General features: G+C 36.6%; 1 protein-coding gene across 1 annotated transcript in view; it reads left to right on the top strand.

The window, feature by feature from the left end:
- FBXL17 (F-box and leucine rich repeat protein 17) overlaps positions 1-20631 on the top strand; it is a 294482-nt gene that overhangs the window by 253986 nt on the left and 19865 nt on the right. The window lies entirely within an intron of this gene.

The raw sequence follows: 20631 nt of genomic DNA, 5'->3' as shown, positions 1-20631 counted from the left end.
TTTCCCAGTTGTTTCAATCAACCAGAATACTCATTGTATATGTATGAATGTTTGCATATAGCTCAGGGAGTGCTCCCACTACATGCCCGTCTTATTATATCTAATTGCACTTAACATTCGTCTCAATATTTTGGTTTTCTGTTTACTACGTAATCTTACAGGGAATTTGAAGGCAGATTGTTTAGCTGTGCATGTGCTTGAAACTGCTAAAGCTGCTGGTAATTCGTGTACTTGTTCTGATGAGAATTCCTAGGGCATGAATTATTTTAGATACATGAAATTGATGCATGTGAGAGTTAGCAGTGATAGAATGTTTCACATGCAATCTCTGAATCCCTTTCTTCAGAAAAAATGAAATAGAAAAATAACTTGCTTGGGTTATTGTGTCTTTCAAGTCCTCAGAGTGCTCAATATTGATAGTAGGGCTTCTTTTTACTGTGGATATGACAAAATCGAGGGACCATATACAGAGAAAGAGGGTGAAAGATTTTCTCTTTCATTGAGAATATTTTTTTCCCTCTATTAAATGACCTGTGGATATTTAAACCATAAAAGATTGTTTGACAAAGCACGGTTTGAATTGTATCTGAAGATATTCTATACCTTCGGTATGTAATTTTAGTCATTGCCAAATAAAGTATCTTTTTGAAGAAATCAGTTTAAAATGGAGACTACTTTAAAATGTGATGCTTTAAAGAAGCATCTATATGCTGTTTGAATAATTGATGTAATTATAGATAGATATGCAACTAACTGAAGTGTAAAAGCACTAGGAAAAGATTGATCTCTATTCTCTTTGTAAGAAGCAATTCTAGATCAAGAATAAGCTTGTTAAATGAAAGAGATTCTTTTTCTGAAAGCATGGGCTGTCCATCCAGCTGCTGTCAGCTTGTTTTAATGCCTCTGACCAAAAAAAAAGGCCATCATTTTTAAAGGCTTTTGACCTGAGTTGATTTTTAAAAATTTACATTTAATGAAGGAATAAAATTACTTTGCATTTAAAGACAGTGTCTGTGTCTATAGGTAAAATACAATTTAATTGTTATTGTTTAGAAGAGAGATCTCTGTTGAAAATTAAATCAACTTCCTGCTTGACAAATCAAATCATAACCTAAAAGTACCTTACACAGATACAGCACTAAAAAGTTTTAGAGCCCTGAATGGAACGAATTGCTACTGTATACTCACTTCACTGCAAACTAGTCAAAGGTTCACTGCAAAGCTAGTCAAAGGATTCAGTTTCATTTCCCTTTTTAATCTCGGTAAAAGCTATTCCTGAGAGTTTGAACATGCTCCATAGGCGTCCTATTTTCCCATTATTTGCCTCTACATGCTTCTTCTCTTCACGAGACTTTATGATACAACCAGGTTTCCTACACCAGTGGTCAAAGAGAAACAATATATTCTCACACTGATTATTATTTAGAATCTCTTTTGTTATGGATGAGAGTATGTCCAAAGGCTGCTTTTCCCAGGAGAACGCTAATGTTTTTAAGTGGCCTCTGCAGGCAACCGGAACTTCAGATCTCTGAGAGTGACACATGCAGCCCTGAAATACTTTCTTTTCTGCACTTAAATGCCAAAGAAGGTCAGGGAAAAAAAACCTAGGTGGAAAAAGTGTAATTCATGCTGTTGCGTGGGAAGAGTGGTAGTGCTTGCAGAACAACTGCTCAGCTTTGAATTAAAAAAGTGTTTTATGATTCCTCTCTTCCTTTTCTGGCTTTCTGCAGCAAAACTTGGAGTGGCTATATAGTAGTTCTAAAGGTGCAGAAATTATTAAAGAAAGACATTAAAAGCAAGGAGCAGTTTTTAATAGTGCCCTATAATTAATGTCAATTAAATTTGATTTTATGTTTGTATTGCATATGGAGAAGGCAGCATGGCAAAAGACTAAATAAACTGGGAGAAAAACATCTAAAGATCCATGATTTCTCCCTGTCCCCATCACAGGTTTCATTAAGTTTTAGGAATTACACTTAATCTGGCTTTTTTCCTAATAAAAACCACCTCTTCTGAAATGACTTTTAGATGGTGTATTCTACCTATGATACCAATGCCACAGGCCAGCCATTAAGCAAGAAGAGTTTACTCTAATTAGATGTTTACATTGGCAAAGTGCTCCAAAACCCTTACCAGCACTGGAGTCTCATTTTGGTGCATCCCCAGGAAGTGTTCCCAGTGTGGAGACAGATCCTTTGGCAACTCAGCACATGAGGTGCAGTCTCCCGTCAGCTGCTGCAGAGCAAACATGGAATTCAGATACCTGCTTGTTGCTAACACTTGTTTCTATTTTCTGTGAGGAAATTGATACAGTGGGGAAAGCAAAAAAGCTGGGAACAAGGGAATTGTGGAAAGTTGCTGTGGAATTAGCTGTGTGTGCATGAAGACTCTCAAGTCTGCTCAGTTCTCAGACTTTTTATGTTTTATTATTAAAAATGAGAAGTAGGGACCATGTCAGGCACTCAGCAACAGGACAAGGGCGCAAGGGCTCAAGCTCTGCCAGGGGAAATTGAAGTTAGAGATCAGAAAAAAATCCTTTCCAGAGAGAGTGCTCAGGCATTGGAATGGGCTGCCCAGAGAGGGGGTGGATTCCCCATCCGTGGAGGTTTTTAACCTGAGATTGGCCGTGGCACTGAGTGCCATGATCTGGTAAAGGGACTGGAGTTGGACCAAGGGTTGGACTTGATGATCTCGGAGGTCTTTTCCAACTCAATCAATTCTATGATTCTATGATGTTTTTTTCCTATAAAGAGTATCACCCATTATAGGGATTGCAGATGCACTGCATGTAGTGTAGGAAGTTACTTGTGTAAACTCCTTAGTTACCCTTGAAAGGCAGTGAGGCTTTTGAAGAAGGGTGAAAACAAATGCATCGTGCAAAATTTTTAAGATTTGGTCTTTTGATAATGGGAAAAAATCAACTTCAACATTACATTTCTCGTTACACTTTTTTAATATTGTCAGGTAGTTTCTGTATTTAGTATTACAGCTACTATTGTTTAGTAGAGCAAATCCTCAGATAATGTCATATTCTTTCCCAGGTTTAAAGATAGTTTTTAAATTGTGCCAAGTCACATTCAGTTTGCCCTCTTGGCAGAAAGAAAAATGTGAGCAAATACCAAAACTTAATCAGATGTGGGTTTTTCTATACTCCTTGGAAGCAGACTTCCAAAACTTCTCTAGTCAAAATAAAGAGGACCTGATCCCATTTTTTTCCCCCTCCAAAAAAGTGGCAACTTCATAGCTGACTTTATAGCTGACTGTTGGAGAGGTATTGACCCCGAACACAGCACTATTTTTGTAAAGTGATTTTCAGAACTCCACGCAATAGTTCATCAATTGAGGAAAAAGCCTATAATCAAAACCTATGCACATACACAAGAGGGAAATCAGCTTCATCCTGATTCTTTGACATTTCTTGCTTTTGAGTAGATATAAATAAAAGTGTGTATGTCAGCTTTTTGGTAGTTACCCTGCAATCAGCTGGCCTAAAGAGACATTTCACAAGTTACATTTTTTATCTTCTTTTTTTTTCTTTGAACATTACACTTAGTCTTTTTCTTTCACTCTGTCTCTGTCTCTATCTACATATATTCATAAAAGATGAAGGATAAAAGAGCAAAAACAAGATTAACAAAGACACAAGTTAACAAAAGAAGCTGTTAGAATTGGTTGTAAATTATATACTTATTTTCTATTACTAATAAATCTATTTGGCAATAATCTTCCAAGTTTGCGACTAAAGCAGTCAGATCATAAAAGGATATTACTTAATTAATTATTTTTCTAATATGTGAAAGCTGTTTTATAAATACAATACCTATTCCTTCAAAATTTGGTTTAAATATCTGTTTGATTTAATCTACATGTATTTTACATTCAGATTTTAGTTCTTCACTAAGGAGAATACTTATATCAGCATTTTTCTGAATTACAAAACAAAACTGCATTGAAAAAAAGAAACAATGAAAAAATTGCATATGTAGGTATCTCATTTACAGTCTACTACTACTCTGGAAAAATCAATATAATATTTTTTAATCTTTTCAAAAAGTTATATTAGGTTACCTTTTTATTTTTCTGTTCTGGAGATACTAAAACTTTTTAATTTTAAAATGCCATGTAGAATCTAAGATTTTAGTTTTGTATATAGGAAGGTCTTGAAAATTCAGGATCTTGATGGAAAGGAATGAGTTTCAGGAGGAAATCAGCCAATTGCTCTTAATGAGAACTGCCTTTGTAATAGTCCACATCCCAAATGGGTTTTAAACAAGCTGCTTTTTTTCATAAATACTCTGCATTAGCTTCTCTATTGGCCAGTTTCCTGTTCCCGGTGCACACGATGTGCCAAGTTCCCAAATTAACCAGTCAGTGTAGCCTCTTCCACTGTGAGGTGTCAGGATGAACTCTGCACTGCCCAGGAACTTCTTTGCCTTGGTCTTTTAATGACAGTCGTTGCTTGGGAAAGAAATCTTGGTTTGTGTGTATATTCTACTTGTCAGTAATGAGCAATATTCTACAGTCTGTCACGGGCATGGATAAACCTTCCTTCTAAGAGAGTGGTTTAGGGAAATATGGTATTTAATGTAATTTAGTCAGCCACAAATGGTCCAGGTCCTTGGTCATGAAGATCAGTGTAATGCCTTTGAAGTGAATGAAACTCCATATTATGACAGGCGAGGTCTCCTGAGTGACTGATAATACTCATTATATGTACTTTTGTGCCATAATAAGACACTGTTTTCAGCCCATCTGGGAAATGGACTATAGGTGTGTGACTGAGAACAGAAATGCTTAACAGACACAAAACATTTCTCATGTTTTGCTTGAAGGAAAATTTCCCTGTGATTCAAAGTGCTCCTGCCAGCCTGTAATGCTGAAAGTAACCATTCCTAAAGATTGTTTTGTAGAGCGCAATTTCTTTTTCTTTGGGAGTAACCTTCCTTTGTTGCTGAGAGCTGAAGCCATTGTTTGACTACATGCATGGATTTTCCTTTGGAAAATTTCACTTTAAATATCAGTGCTGGGAGATTTCTCATGTTTGCTCCTTGGGGAAACATTAAAACTAAAGTCTGTCATTCCACTTGACCACACAACTGATTTTTGCTACTGCAGTCCTTTAACCAAACAGAAATGACCACTGTTATTCCTACTATCTCTTTAAAGTTGCTTGAGGAGAAGAACATTTTGTGCAAGTGTCTTAACTGAAAGAATCCTTAATGTGCTTATTGAACACTACTAGGCATTGAGTTCTTGATGTCATGCAGCTGAGGGTGGTTTAGCTGACTTTAGGTTACTGCAGTGGGAGTTGTACTTCTGGCAGCATCACTCCAGTGACCAGCATCTCACTTCTGTATCACGTCTGGTCGATGGTAGTTAGATCTGAGCTGTTATTTACTTCAGAACTGAAGTATTTCCCACATGGCAGAAAAATTTCTCTGTGTCATTGAAAAGAAAAGAGTAGTATTTTGTATTTAATAATTACCAAAAAAGAGAGAAACAAATCTTGTTATTGTTTTGAATAACAAAACATCATCTCATTGAGGCTATAAAATCTTGTTAAATGGTTTTTTTTCCAAGTGACTTTTTTATTCCCTAGTATTTGGTCTAACTAGTTCAGGTAGAAATGTATTTAATAAACAGATGACTATAGCAGATGTGGTGATCTGTGCTTACCAGTACATTTTGGTGCCCTAACATTGGCATTAACCCAGTTTTGCTAAGATTATGTGTGAAGTTTGTAGTAGCTGAAATATTTCAGAGGTCAAAGTGGATACGTAAGTCCATACAGTTTACAATCCCTGTAGAAAAACAGTTTGCAAGCAGTTGCAGAGGTGAAGTTGGCCTCACATGTGAACTCTCCAATTCTGTTGGGTGAACATACCTTCTGGGGAGATGAGCATCTTCTAACTACTTAACAAAAATGCAGGGAAGTGGTAAGTGATCTGAAACCTGTGCCCAGGCCCTGTGGGACTGACAAGATCTCTTCTGCTTGTTCCGACTCAAGGGACTGTTACAGTTCCCTGTGAATCTCTGCAGCTGTTTCCATGGCTTTAGAGCTGCAGCAAAGTTTTCTAGCAGTGACAGATTGTGCTTTAGAGGCCTGTTAAACATTTAGCGACAGTGAACACTAAAAATGCCTCAGCAACAGGTTTATTGCTGCTTGAGATACGTGTTTCTGTGACTGAGTTGTGTGTAATACTGGTCTAAACTGGTGAGCAGTTCAGTTGATTTAGAAAAAGTTACTTCATGCATATAATTTCTGAAAATTATCCCTGAATTCTTCCAGTGTAGAATGTCTATTCTTTAATTGTTTAACAGAATTTATTAAAGATGTTTTAGCTACATGACCGTATCTTCTAAAATTAAGCTGCAAACTCATTAACATAAGGTTTAAATAGCTGAAGTTTCTTCACTCCCAGTAGTGTATGACATCTTTGAGGCATTTAGAATAAAAAACAGGTAACAGACCTAAATCTCAGTGTTCTTTCCACCTGATATCCAGGTGTTGGTTAACATAATAAAGTAGCACTTATACAGCTAAGGCACTCCATACTTTGACATGTTTTGGTGTTGTCCTTAGTCAGTGCAGGAGACACATTTTGGCTTATAGTGGAATCCAAGTAATTCAATTCAAGTTCACATTTTTCATTGAGATGAGAGAAGAAATTTCATTCTAATTCAGGTGTATAATAAGGACAGAGGTGTGGAAGAGGGTCGCCTACACAGCTATCAAGCTCTACTGGGTAAAAATGATAATTTTCAGAAGAGGCAATTAGTTCAGAAGAAACACCAAGACAATTGATTTTATAGCAGATGATACATAATATTTGCTGGTAAAGCATTCTGTATATGAACATTTTTCAGTTATTTTCTGCTTTGAAATGATGAAATAGAAGTAAACAAGCAGGAATTATGTTTGATGAGGAGGCTCCAAATTTTTTTACTGGCTGTGGTCTCCATTCCAATAACTGCTGTCTTCATCTGTTGAATTGATGGTATTTTAAGGCAATATTCCCCTTTTGAAGCTATGTCTGAAACAGGTTGTAAAACTGCATAAAACAGATTATTGCTTCCTGATGCTTCCCTGGATTCTGTGGAAAAGTTTTCAATATATACTCCAGAGCAAGCTCTTAATTTTTAGGTAGTTTTAGCTGCATTCAAGATGTTGATTTTTCTGTAAGACTTCATATGAATTTGTTCCAGATAATTTCTCTGGGCATGTCCAGGCCTGCAAGTTAATTTTAGTTCAACAGCTAACTTGCAACAACCAGAACAGACAAAGATATTACAGTATCTCATTCTAAAAGACTGATTATTTCATGCAATGTCTCAGGATCCTGGACTTTAATCTCCCAATGAGTGTCTGTCTTTGTAATTGCAATGTTCACATTTTTATCTTTCTATTAAATCGCTTTAAAGAGGGAGTTGGGTGTCTGTGGAAGGCATGGGGGGCAGGGAGTGCTTCTTTTAAATTTTTAGAAATTTTGAGCCAAGCAATGATGTAATTGATTCTTTGGGTGCATTGTTAATATTTTTAAGATGTCCATGCAGATTTGATTCATGCATTCATACATGTGTGCTCTGAATAAATGCCTGCTTTTGCTTAAAATTAAGCTTTTTTTATATGTGTAATATTGTGTATTTGCTGCTTTAAATGTGCATGCAGTTTTCTTTTAAATCTACCTACATCAATGTACCTTTTGATTCATACCAGTGGTATTCTGCATTATGGATCTCTAAAAATTTTGTAGCAGAAATGTGGTTGTTCTGGAATTACGTGTAGATTACTCTGTGACACATTTGAGTCTTCCACGAAGCCTTCAAAAGTGCTGCAGATTCCTACAGTCCACAAAGAACTGTTGGAAAAGGCTACATTGCACCAACAAAAAGTTAATCTAACTCCATTCTCCTAACTAAGTCATGCACTCTTCAACTGAGTGGTATTACAGAAATATGGATTAATTTGTTGTTGCAATTAAACAAATGATGAAAAGTTTACATTAGAAGCATTTTTTTAGCAGATTACACTGTAATTCTGTTAAAACTCTTAACCATCTTGCCTGTACTGTTTTCTGTATGTGTTAATGATGTTACTTATGGCTATTAGAAAGACAGAGGGAATTAGTACCTAGTATAATTTATATAATTCTGTTTCTCATTTACTGAGCTTAAAATTACAACCAAGATATAATTTCATACACAAGATACATATACTTGAACATGATGAGTTGAATTAAACAGCAGTCTGTTGCTTGCTGTACTATTTACTGACCCTTACAGGGGCCATTTGTTTATAACATATTTATGACTTGTCTCCTAATTTATGTACCATTCTTTAAGTTTTTGGTGTAATTTTGGCCAAGAAAACTAGATCTATTTTGTTTTGTTTAGCTTTTCTAGTTGAGAATAGGAGAAAAGGTTACTTTTATTTATATAGACATCCCAGAAAGGCAATATTTATTTAAAACTATTTAATGTGCATGGAAAATTAAATGAATTCTTAGAGAAAAAGGGACTGTGTCTTAGTGATGTGCCTGTAATTAAAGTTTAATAATAAATTCTTAGCCTTAATGAAAGGTTTTGATTAAAGGAGTATAAATTGTATTATGTGATAATGTCATTCCCCAATATAATCAATCAGAAATACACTCAGTTTCAGCTTCTTTAGCTGAACCTGTTACATAAAATGTAAGTGTCTTCTTCTTAATCTGCAGTAAAGTTCGGAAGACTGAAGAAAAAGTCTTAGAATTTCAGTCTTAGAGACTTTGGAAGCAACTTTGGCATGAAGTCCATGGAAACTGGAAAGCAGAAGAGCAGAGCAGCTTTGGTGTCTCCAAACCTCCAGCTAGCTTTATTATTTTGTCTTTTTCTTACCTTCTTTGTCACAGATCTGTCATCCTTTGAATACCAATAGACCACTAACAAGGAAGTAAAACCTACTGCTTTCTTCTGCTTGCAGCATTTTGATGGCAAAAAATATTAGTGGGTAAATGAAGATTATCAGCCATAATGGAGTTAGGGTCTCCCACCACTAATGAAAGTTAGTTGCTGGACCAGCATGAAACTTGTCTGTGCATGTGAATAATTTTTTCTTCTCCATGGCTTGCTTTAATTCAGTTTCCTGAATATTTCACATGGCTGTGTTGCTGAGTGCAATGAAAGAGGATTATGGCTTCAGTTCAGGTTATCATTCTTAAAAAGTACTGCACACACTTCTGAAATGTATGTAATGCCAACCTCCCAACAACACCTTGCTCATTTCCTGTGTGATTCTGCGCTTGACAAATCTGTGGACATAATTTGTTTGCCGAAGTAAATTAGAGTGTAGGTGTATGAATAATTTCTAATTATCCTCATTTTAGTATCACTCACACTGGAAATAAATCAGTAGTTAATAGTATAAGCTTATTCTTCTTTTGGGTTTTAGTCCCTGTTGAATTTTCTGTTCAATTTACAGATGAAGCATTTAGTGTTCATAATTACTTAATACCATAGGAGCTATGATGTTCTTGAGCATGACTGTGAGCAACAAAGAGCAGAAAGAAAAAAAACAAGGCAACAGGCAGAGCTGACAGAAAATATTTTAAATGGCTGGCTCCAGAGGGCTGAAGAAGAGTTATCACATGTAGAGTGAACAGAAGATACTGTTTATCTAGCGTTGACCTGAGTAATGTCCTAGCTAGAAATGGATTTTACAGGGTAGGTCCTGTGCAGCATCATATTTTCTGAGCAACCAAAAAGTTTAAATACAAAGGGTAGGGGTTTACAGCCAGTAAACACAGAATTCTGGTAAAAATACTGTTTCAGTTGAAAAGAAATCTAAACTTTTTTTCCTTTTTTCTTTTTTTTTTTTGAAACAATTAGTGTCAATATGATTGAAGACAGAGATAGTGAAGCAAAAAGCAGTAACAACAAAATGTGGTGGAAGTCCATTTCAGGTTTGGGAATGTATTGTCTGCAGTATAGTAGAACAAAATATATCCAGGATAAAAGCAACACTCATAGCTGAGGAGAACAGAGGTATTGATCTATCTCAAGGATCAAAATTGTTTTTTACACTACATGCACAAAGGTGTGTTCACTGTTGAAAATTACCTGTAGCAGCACTGTTGATATTTCTGAGTAATGTTCATGGAATCTTGTGGCAAACACAGGGAGAGAGGAAAAAAATACTTCCTTACTCCTTGACAAAAGTTCCTTCTTTTTCTCCTCTTCCTGTTGAATCAAAAAGAAACTGTTTAGTTGAGTTTAGCTGTGATTATATTGACCTTGTCTTTCTGTCTCACTCACACCTGGTCTGCAGTTTTGTGACCATACAATTCAACTAAATAGTAGCAGTTTTGGAATTGCATCAGTATAAAAATGAGATATAGATTTGGAAATAACTCACCAACCTATTTTCCACAAACAAATTACATTTTTATGTGCATACTGCTGGAATTTTTTTGCTCCACATTGTTTAGCAAGGGCTGGGTCCTTCTCACCTGAACACCAAGTCATTTGTAGTGGAATGTAAAGCACTGTGGTCCCTGTAAAAGCTGTCAGAAGATAAGATAAATAAGAATGAATTTATCTGCTGGGATCACATATCTGGAAACTTCAGTAGCAGTTCAGGTTTCGCTTTCATGGTCACTGCTATGCTAAACCACACTACTCACCCTTCTGGATTATGAAACAGAAAATGAATCACCATGTTCTTCCTCATAAAATTCATGCTCAAAAGTAGAAATAATATCGAAAGTAATTATTCTTCCGGCAGAAAGGAGCAAATGTGTTTCTTCAGGCTGTGTGACTGCTTACACATCAAGAAAAGAGTTTGAGGCTGCTGCAGATGTGCTACAGATAAATGCTTGCCACTCTGCAACAAGAGTCCATGGACACCACCTTCAGCTGGGTTGTGTTTGACTGTTTGGACCCTTTCCATGGGCTAAAATTTGTCAAATTTTTTAAGAATCTTACCTGGTGATAGAACAGACTACTTCAGCATTCCCAGAAAGATTGTTTTTACAGGCAATAAAGCAAGATTTTATGTTTACTTATCTGAATGATGCCGCTGTTGAAAGGAAGGACTTTTTCTGTGACTAAAAAAAGGGTTTTCCAAAAGACTCAAGTGTCAATCAAATGGATTTTTCATAGTGCCATTTTCAGACTGCAGGTTTGAAGCTCTGTCAGTGAGTAAAGGGACCAGAACTTGAAACTTCCAGTGGTTATCTGACTTATGTGTCTATGTGACTGTCACTGTCATCATCACTAAGATAACTTTCACCTAAGGTTGCAAGCATGAGTTTATTAAGTGTATGTAGTTGAACACAACCAGTGTCATTAAAAACTTCTGAACAATAATAAGTAATGTCATATCCACAATTTATCAGAGACCTTTTTTCCTCACAAGCTTTATCACAGGTAATACTCATCAGCATTGGTTATCATTTATGGCTAACATGTACTTAATTTGATTTTTAGACCTGCATAAAGAAAATTAATACTTTGTGTATCAAAAATTGTTATTTGCCATGGCAGCACAAACTGTAATGAGAGGAAACAGCTGAAACACAAATGGACTTTATTATTGAACTGTGTAGCTCCCAGTTGAGCTTATTCTTGGGCTACTGGTTATACCCCAATTTGCAAACTAAGAATGTCTTCTTTAAGGCGTCTGCTTTTTGGAAAAATTACTACCGGATACATCATTGGAGAAATACTTATCTTCTAAACAAGTGGTGTCGGTGTGCTTCTTTATCTAGGCAATTAGGAAAAAAAGAAGAAAAGAAAAAGGTTGGGTTTTTTCTTCATAATTTCTTCATTATTTCAGTTTTTAGTTTCTTTTGAACAAGGTGTCCTGAATGAAGTTGTTAGGTAAGCTATTGCATTCTTACATAACCATATAAAAGGGGAAAACTTCCATGTTTATATTAAGCAGCCCAAAGGAAAATTAATGCCCACTAAGCAACTTAGATAAGCAGTTTCTTTAGCAAGCAGCATTGCTGTGCATTTTTATTCTGTTGGAACCGTACTTATATTTTAAATTTGGCATTTTATTAATGTCTAGTACTAATAATTAGACATGCTCTAATTGGCATACACCCTTCAGTATTTTCTGATCTGATTAGATAAAAATTCCAGATTTTGTCAGAGACAAAAGGTTCTGCTGTGCTAAACTGCTTTGCTTCAGAGTTCCTAAGAAAATGGCCTTTGTTTTTAAGGGAATGGATTGGATGCCTGAATGTGAAGTACACTTGAGAAATACTTCATAAAACAAGTATTTTTCAAGCCCTTAGGAGCTAGCATTTTTTGTTTGCATTTCATCATGCTAATTATTGTTTAAAGAGTTCCTTAGGTGAATACACTCAGCTAATTTTATGAAGTTTCCTTCTGTTCATTATACAGGACAGCTAATTAATGCTCGAAATGTTGCTATTCTAAGAAGACTCAGCTACAGACATCTCACAGATGCATTGTAGGTGTCAATATTTGACACTTTATTCCTTATGAAATTGCAGATAAATTCTTTTTTTTTCATCAGAACTCAACTCTTAACTTGTACAAGAATATGCACAACATATTTCAGATATTTAACAGTGAGGATCTACACAACAACTTCCCTGAAAGTGGTTCCTTTGTTATTTTTCAAGCTTTTGGTGATTCACAGTATGGAACCTTTCTAAATTATCTCCCTGTTTCTCCCTGTCAGCTGTACTCACTTCTCAGCATACAGTTGTATTGATTTATATGAACAACCTTAGTTTCATTAGTCATCATGAAATTAATGGCCAGTAACGTCACTTTTGTCTGACTGTGTTTTCCAAAGTAGAACAATAAAACTGCATTGGAATGTATTAAATGTTAACAGACACAAAATCCTGTGTTAAAGTTAATTCATGTTGAGCTGTGGAGTGATACATGCTGACAAAAACAGAAAAATGCAAAATTGAGACTGACAGTCTGTCCTTCCCTGATTGTATAGATTTGTTGCAGCACATGCTGTATGTAGCTTCATGCTGTGATGTGAGACCTAAGCAACAATTGGCACAATGGGAAACAGTCAGAGCAGTCTGTCAGCCACTGCATCAAATGTTATTGTCCTTTTTGGATATATTTTAGATCTTTAAAGATACTTTCAGTAATGTACTTTCCCTCAGCAATTTTAAGAAAAGCATTATGTCAATTCCAGGGCTCAGCAAAGTAAAATATATACAGATTATGTATAAAAACATGAATTTGTGTCTTACTGTATTTTATTTTAAAAAGCCTCATAGGGTTACATATGGGCAGTGGCTTAAACTATACTTTGCAAATATATATGTGATTCTGTTACGTATTACTGCACATCTGGAAGGGAATCTGTACCTTGATTACCTCTTTGCACCTCCTTCTGTGATCCCTCTTTGCACCTCTTTCCTTGGATGTCCAGTCTTCACTGCTCGTGAAGATTCATTTCTCCATGACGGAATACAGTGCTTGCCCTTCTGCTGATCACTGCGAAGCCTGGAACAGCAAATGCTATTCCCAGAGCTGTTTTAAATGCTCATCTACAAATGTACGCAGGCATAATAAGAAGTCTGCACAGGCTTAAGGTTGTAAAATAAATATTATCACTGCCTGTATTCCTTGCTGTATCCTATCTCCATATCCTCTTCTGTTCAGCTTGGGTTTCTCCAATACATTGGAAATAGAAACAACACTATATTGGCACTATATATGTTACTCTGAAAGTAATTACATTGGCTGGTAACTGTCTTCAGAAAATTGTGGCTGGGGATCAGATTTGTTTGGGACAGAACTGTGTTGTCCTGTAGCTTTATTTGTCTGAGGGTTTTTGAATCACAGAATCATTTAGGTTAGAAAACTTACCCTTATCCCAGTGTTGCCAAGTCCAACCTTTATCCCAGTGCTGCCAAGTCCAACCCTTATCCCAGCACTGCCAAGTCCAGCACTATTCCATGTCATGCCCATGCCTGTAAGTGCCACATCTACATGTCTCCCAAATACCTCGAGGGACAGTGAGTGACTCCACCACTTCCCTGGGCAGCTTGTCCTGTGCTTGACAACACTTTCGGTGAAGAAATTTTTCCCAATATCCAGTCTAAACCCCTCCTGGCTCTACTTGAGGCCGTTTTCTCTCCTCCTATCCCTTGTTACCTGAAATACCAATCCCCACCTCATTCCAGTTTCCTCTCAGTGAGCTGTAGTCTCCCCTGAGCCTCCTTTTCTCCAGGCTGAACACCCTCAGCTCCCTCAGCTGCTCCTCATCAGGTTTGTGCTCCAGATCCTTCCCCAGCTCCATTGCCTTCTCTGGACATGCTCCAGCACCTCAATGTATCTCTTTTTTGAGGGACCCAAAAGTGAACACACAGTTCAAGTTGCCATCTCACCAGCTCTCCATCTCTCTTTTAGAGAAACTTTCTAAGTGTTACACACATATTAATGTCAGTTACACAGATAAAAATTTGTTTTCAATGAAAGAGGGCAAAACCAGTGTAGGAAGACATTCAAAACAAAATTAAAATATCTGAACAGTAAGAAAGAATTGTAAGAGCAGTGATAGTGCACATGGATTATTTTGTCTGACCGCTGTTTATTCAGGCTCCTTTTTTAATACTGTGGAAATGTCATAATAGTGTTCCAGTCACATCACCAGGTTATGTCTATTACTGCTGCCATTTTTCAGACTGCTTTCCTAATTTAAGCCTAAGCATTTCTTCAATATGTTATAGACTAATTTTGACTTTTCTACCACCATCTGAAGCTGAATATTTTCTTTATCTTTATGGACTTCTTGAATCTCCTGTCTTTGAAACAGTGGCTTTCAAACTGCGGCCCTCAGGAATGTGGGAAGTAGCTGTTGGACTACTATAAAACACACAGGTCTTTTGCAGACAGGTTTGGCCATCAGGATGTGTGGTGCTTTGTTGGATATTTTGAGGTTTTGCATTGGTTTGTGTGTTCGTTGGTTTGTTTTCAGCAGCTGCACTGTCAAAGCATTACAGATGTGCAGGTGTGCACGTGGCAAGCATAGCACAATGTTTGATGCCAATTTTGGGGGGATTTTTTTTGTTTGTTTGGTTTGAGGGTTTGGTTTTGGTTTTTGTGTCCATGGGATTTTTGTGGTGGGTGGGTGACTGGTTTGTTCGGGGGGGGGGGGGGAGGGTAAGAAAAAAATTTAAAAAAAAATAAAATTATAGGGGAATCCTAATTGTGAAAGAATGATACTGCAGGGCGATAAAGACTTTTAATGGAGGTGTTAATGTTCTGTTATCACATACCTATACTTTTATATGGGCTATACAGATAAGTCTATCTGTGTATGTGTGGGAATCTTCTCTTGTTTCACTTTTCTTAATTTTGTTCTCTTGTCTGCACTTCTTTCAGAATGTGTTATATTTCATAGGATCACTCACTTTCTGTTCTGCCTAACCCTTTCACACATAATGCATTTTATAATATAATCCATAGTGTCTGGACATATACAGAAATTTTTCATTCTGTTCAGTGCTGTTCTGTCCAGTAAATTTAAAAAAAATTCAAAACTTTGAGCAGCCATTTTCTTCCATTTTTATATTGTGTATGTAAAATTCTATTTTTATAAGGAGATTTTGTCTTCTAATAAGTATTTATTTGGCTCCTTTGTCTCAGTTCGACTGAATTTTATGTACTAAAAATGTATCTATTGTACTCTGTCTGCTGCTAAGCTTATCAAAACTTAGGAGTTGTTACACTGAATCATGATTTAAGAAGTCATTGTTCTACCATCAAACAGTGTGAAATTCTTTAGTGCATGACAGAAGTAACATGCTGTCACGCATTTATTAGATGCTCTCCATCCTTCAGTCTTCTTTTTGATGTGTAGTCTTTCAAACTGATAAATTTATGACTGCGTTTTGAAAGGGCAAAATGCATAATTTTGTTGTTCTTCAGCTTAGGACCTGTGTTTCCTCTCATTGGCAGAACGTTTTCTCTCTTTGGCAGAATGAGTATAGACCTCTGTCACAGATGTCATCCTTTGTCTCAGCAAGCACTTGCAGACCATCGAGCAGGCTTTTCAAAGTCAGTGTTTATTAATCAGAATAATACAGTGGCTAGATTCCTTAGGAGAAAAGGACAAAGCTAAATGTACAAAAGGGTGTGTTCCCACATCATTTAGGATTACTTTCTGTCATTCTCCAAAGAGGCGCGCTCTAATCTCGCCTGATCCCACAATTGAACAGGCTAAACCGTTAAATTCCCTCTCTGGGAAAGCATCTTCTGTCTCTGCCCCCTCTCCTACAATCCCATGTCACTAAAAGCTAACGAAAATTTTCCTTTTTTTGACAACCAGCTTATCAACATTCTGATTTTGATTTCTTCTGTGAAATTTGGACTTGCCAAACTCAACTCGTTCACCAGAATAAACAATTAATAAGTGATTGTAATTTTTTTTACTGTACACATATATAATTATATTATCTAATAACAAAAAATCATATATTAATAAATATATCTTTAGTAAGTGATACAAAGTGCATTTTCTGTCAATATATCATCTCAAGGTGTTCCAGCAAAACATTAAGTGATCTTTACATCTGGTCTGTATCTGGTGTTCTGCATCCTGTGACTGCCTCTGACTTGGTGCCCTAAGGTGCAGCTTATTCAAAGCATTCACAGAAATTTAGAAGCAGTGCACAGTTATCCAAACAATGCTAGATGTTAAAGAAAGATTGTTTATTTCCTACCTCTCTAGGTTAATGCATTGCTTGTACCTCAAATCATTCAGGGTTACAGACTTCCTTTTTAATGCCCTCTGGATCTGGGTTTTCACTGTCATATTTCTTGACTGTCATATTTGAATGCTACTAAGCTCCTGCATACAGGAGCAACTTGGAGTAACAGCTCTCTAAAGTTAGGTACATTTTGCTTGAATAAACCCCATTATCTCTTTAGAAATTATTTAAATTTCCTTGTATGTCTCTTGTTCCTATTCAGAGGCATTCAGGTAATTTTTGATGCTTTCATTAATCTGACCAAAAAAAATTGTTTCTGTGGACTCAAAGAGAAAGAAGTCTGTAAGAGTCTGTAGTACTTCTCAAAACTCACCTGATGTAAAAAAAAAAGAAAAAAATTATTTACATATCCCTTGTCCACAGTCAGTCATCTCATCACAGAAACGCAATCAGGTTGACAGGGCTTGGTTTGCACATGGTACATCAGTGCTGTCTGTTCCCAGTCATCTTTGTGTCCTTCAGATGTGCCTTCCAGGAAAATTGGCTCCATGATTTTCTTGGGGATTGAAGTCAGGCTTACTAACTTCTATTTGTAATCAGACTATGTCTGTGACAATGATGGAAATTACTTCAGTGCAAAGTAATAGAAAGAAAACGACTTTTATTTCCGTGTTCCCAGGAAGGTGAAAATTGAGCTGTTTTTTAGCAGCTTGTTCCACGGGGATTATATTGTCTTAAGACCATGGGGTTAAAACCAGCAGCTACTACCACTTTTGTAATCTGTCTCTGAAGTGGTTATTTTTTAATATCTTTATAAGAGGTCTGCAGTCAGGACAGAAGCAAATACTCTGCATGCCTTTCAGTTTGCAGTACTAATATCATTTTGCATCCTTATATGGAAGATTTGAGGGAGTTGCTTTGTTTTCATTTGGTTTTTGGTGTTGCATTCATTGAGTAAAAGATGTCAAAAATGGCTGAAAAGTCAGAGTTTATATTCTAAATTAAGTGGGTTTATTTAGACTACAGACGTAGTTATGATTAATTTATTGTTGTCAGTGTTGACTTTTTTTTACTTAAGAGACCTGTATAAAACAGAAAATTAATACAAGAAATACAAAATAAAAACCATTTTCTGTGACTGTCTGTACCTTATCTTTATTTTTAATGTGGACTTTGAGGCAAACAGATGTATAACACTTGTTATGTTAAAGATAGTTTTGAAAGACCTCTCTTTTCTGCTTTTTCATTTTCATTTCAGGTTTAGGACAGAATTTTGCTTACGTTGTAGGACAACAAGATTTTTTAATAACCTTTGTGCAAATGTTTATGGTTTGTTTGTGGCTTTAGTCTCCCCAAATATGCAAGATAAAGAAGAAAAGCAAGCACTAACATTAATTTTGCTTGGGAAATCATAGCCCTGTAATTGCCACGTATTTCATGGAGTTTGAACTGTAAGGCGAAAGTTGGTTTAGCAGTTGCCCTTTTTCCTTTGTATCAGGAAATAAGGATAAAGTTGGCATTGAGTACAACAGTGTGGACTGTACCAACTTAATGGTAACTGTATGCTACAAGCAGACCATAGCTAAATAAAGATATAACAATTGCTTTCTTACCTCTTACAGAAAAAAAAAATAAAATGTTTCCCTATATTAAATATATTTTATATAAAAATTATTAAATAAAATTCTTTCCTACTTAAAAGCTATCTGTGCCATATTTTCTCTCACAGGTCTTTTCAGTCCTTAGGACTTTTCTTGCTTTCAGGGATTTTTTCTTAGCCTTCTTTAGGTAAACAGTACTTTAAAAAATGATATTTTATTTTCAAAGGGGAACCCAGAAATACATTGTTTTAAAGTGTGTTTGTTGTCTCTTTCAAGAAGATTTTTTTTCAAGTAAAAGCTACAGTAGTGTCACTACACTGGTTGAAGGGTTTGCCATCATACTTCCAAATTAAGGTCAAAATATTAATCCAGAGAGAAGGTATTTAACCAGATTTCCTAAACTGGAGAAAACAGGTTTGCTCAAGGGGTACAGTCTATCTCCTTTTCATTTCCTTGAGGCACCTGGTTACATTGGCTTCCCATTGTGGCCATGCCACTCTACCTTTCTGCATTTTATTGCAGTCCCATACTTCATTCTCAGGAAATGCTGCCCACAGCCACGTATGCACAAAGGTATAACAATAAAATTACCACAGGAGACCTCAAGCACCCTGAGGCAGGTGAAGACAACAGGAAAAAAAAGCAAAATACACCAAGTATATTACAATGTAGGCTTGCCATACTGAGAGATGACACAGCATTCCAGTGGGAAAATTTTTCAGGCTGAGCAACTTTTTTTTCTAAATTTCTTTAGGATTACAAAAGCTGAAGTATTTACCTATTTACATACCTTTCTGGTTACTGTGTTCTGCGAGCACTTGTTATAAATATTAAAGTGCCACTCGTGTAAAATATTTTCTAAAATACCACTGACCAATCTTCCTTTTACATAACTTCTGTACCATAAGGAAATGACTTAATTGTTTCTCTGCATGTTTATTGCATGGCTGTAGGTACTATATGGAAACTAGTCAGGGAATAAAGATTGACATCTGATTATGAGAACAGTGAAGTTCAGGGTTATGTCCTCTATTTACGTATTTACTTTTATTTCACAATTAAAACTAGGAATGTATTTATGTTCATGATTATAAAATGGGGTTGGCTGAGTTTCCTGGTAGGAGGCCAGTTCTTCTACAGATTCTGTCCCTCTGTTTCCTGGTGGCACTGAAATGTGGCTTTTTTGAGAGGTCATGATTATAAAAGAAAGGAGAACAAACCTGTCATACTCCCTGTCAGCTGGATGTTCAAAACCCTGAGCAGGATCACAGTTTTCACTGGGAAACCAACACAAACTGAAGTTTTGGACTGACATACCCTTGGTATGTGGTGCCAGGTGAACTACAGTGCTTGATGCATGACTTGTATCTGTACATGAGGTGACCTCATCACTGTCTAGAACTGCCTGAAGGGAAGTTCTGGCCAGGTGGGGGTTGGTCTCTTCTCCCAGGCACTCAGCAACAGGACAAGGGGGCACGGGCTCAAGCTCTGCCACAGGAAATTGAAGTTGGAGATGAGAAAAAAATTCTTTCCAGAGAGAGTGCTCAGGCATTGGAATGGACTGCTCAGAGAGGGGATGGATTCCCCATCCCTGAAGGTATTTAACCTGAGCTTAGCCTTGGCACTGAGTGCCATGATCTGCTAAAGGGACTGGAGTTGGACCAAGGGTTGGACTTGATGATCTCGGAGGTCTTTTCCAACCCAATCCATTCTGTGATTCTATGATGAACAAACTTTTATTTAGTCATCAAAATACCCTTCTAAATTTGAAACAGGAGTAGATGACTTGAATAAAAGGTTGTATCAAGCAGTGAGTCTTTAATTGAAGATGGGAACAGTGAGAATTGTGAGCTGTTATTCCTCTACTGGGTGAGTGGAGTAGGATGGAACTCAAGCAGTGATTTCCTCAACTGCTGTGTGTAGTTACAGCAGCAGAGCACCTTTTGACACATGGAAATGGGATTAGGCATGTACTGTCTCTCTGCACACAACAGATTAGCTAAACTGCAAGGCCTCATGTAATTTGCATGGCAGATAAACCATCAACCTCATCAGTGCAGGGGGAAACATACACTGTTGGGTTCATGTGGGCAAAGTTACCAAGGTTTTTATTGTGGCCTCAAGGTTTGCACTGAACAATAAAGTTCTGCTGCCCTAATTTGGGGGGGAAAAACCCCAAAGTCCCTGAAACGTTTTTTGAAAAGAAGGTTTTATGTGGATGCATTTGTAAAGAAGACCCTTTTCTATGTGTAAGTAATAATTAACCTGTTGTATACAGGATGTTATTAACATATATACGTTAATTATTCCATTTGTAGGTATAATAATAT

Source organism: Pithys albifrons, chromosome Z, assembly GCF_047495875.1.
Source record: "Pithys albifrons albifrons isolate INPA30051 chromosome Z, PitAlb_v1, whole genome shotgun sequence".
Taxonomy (NCBI): Eukaryota; Metazoa; Chordata; class Aves; order Passeriformes; family Thamnophilidae; genus Pithys; species Pithys albifrons.
This window is presented reverse-complemented; position numbering and strand designations above follow the sequence as displayed.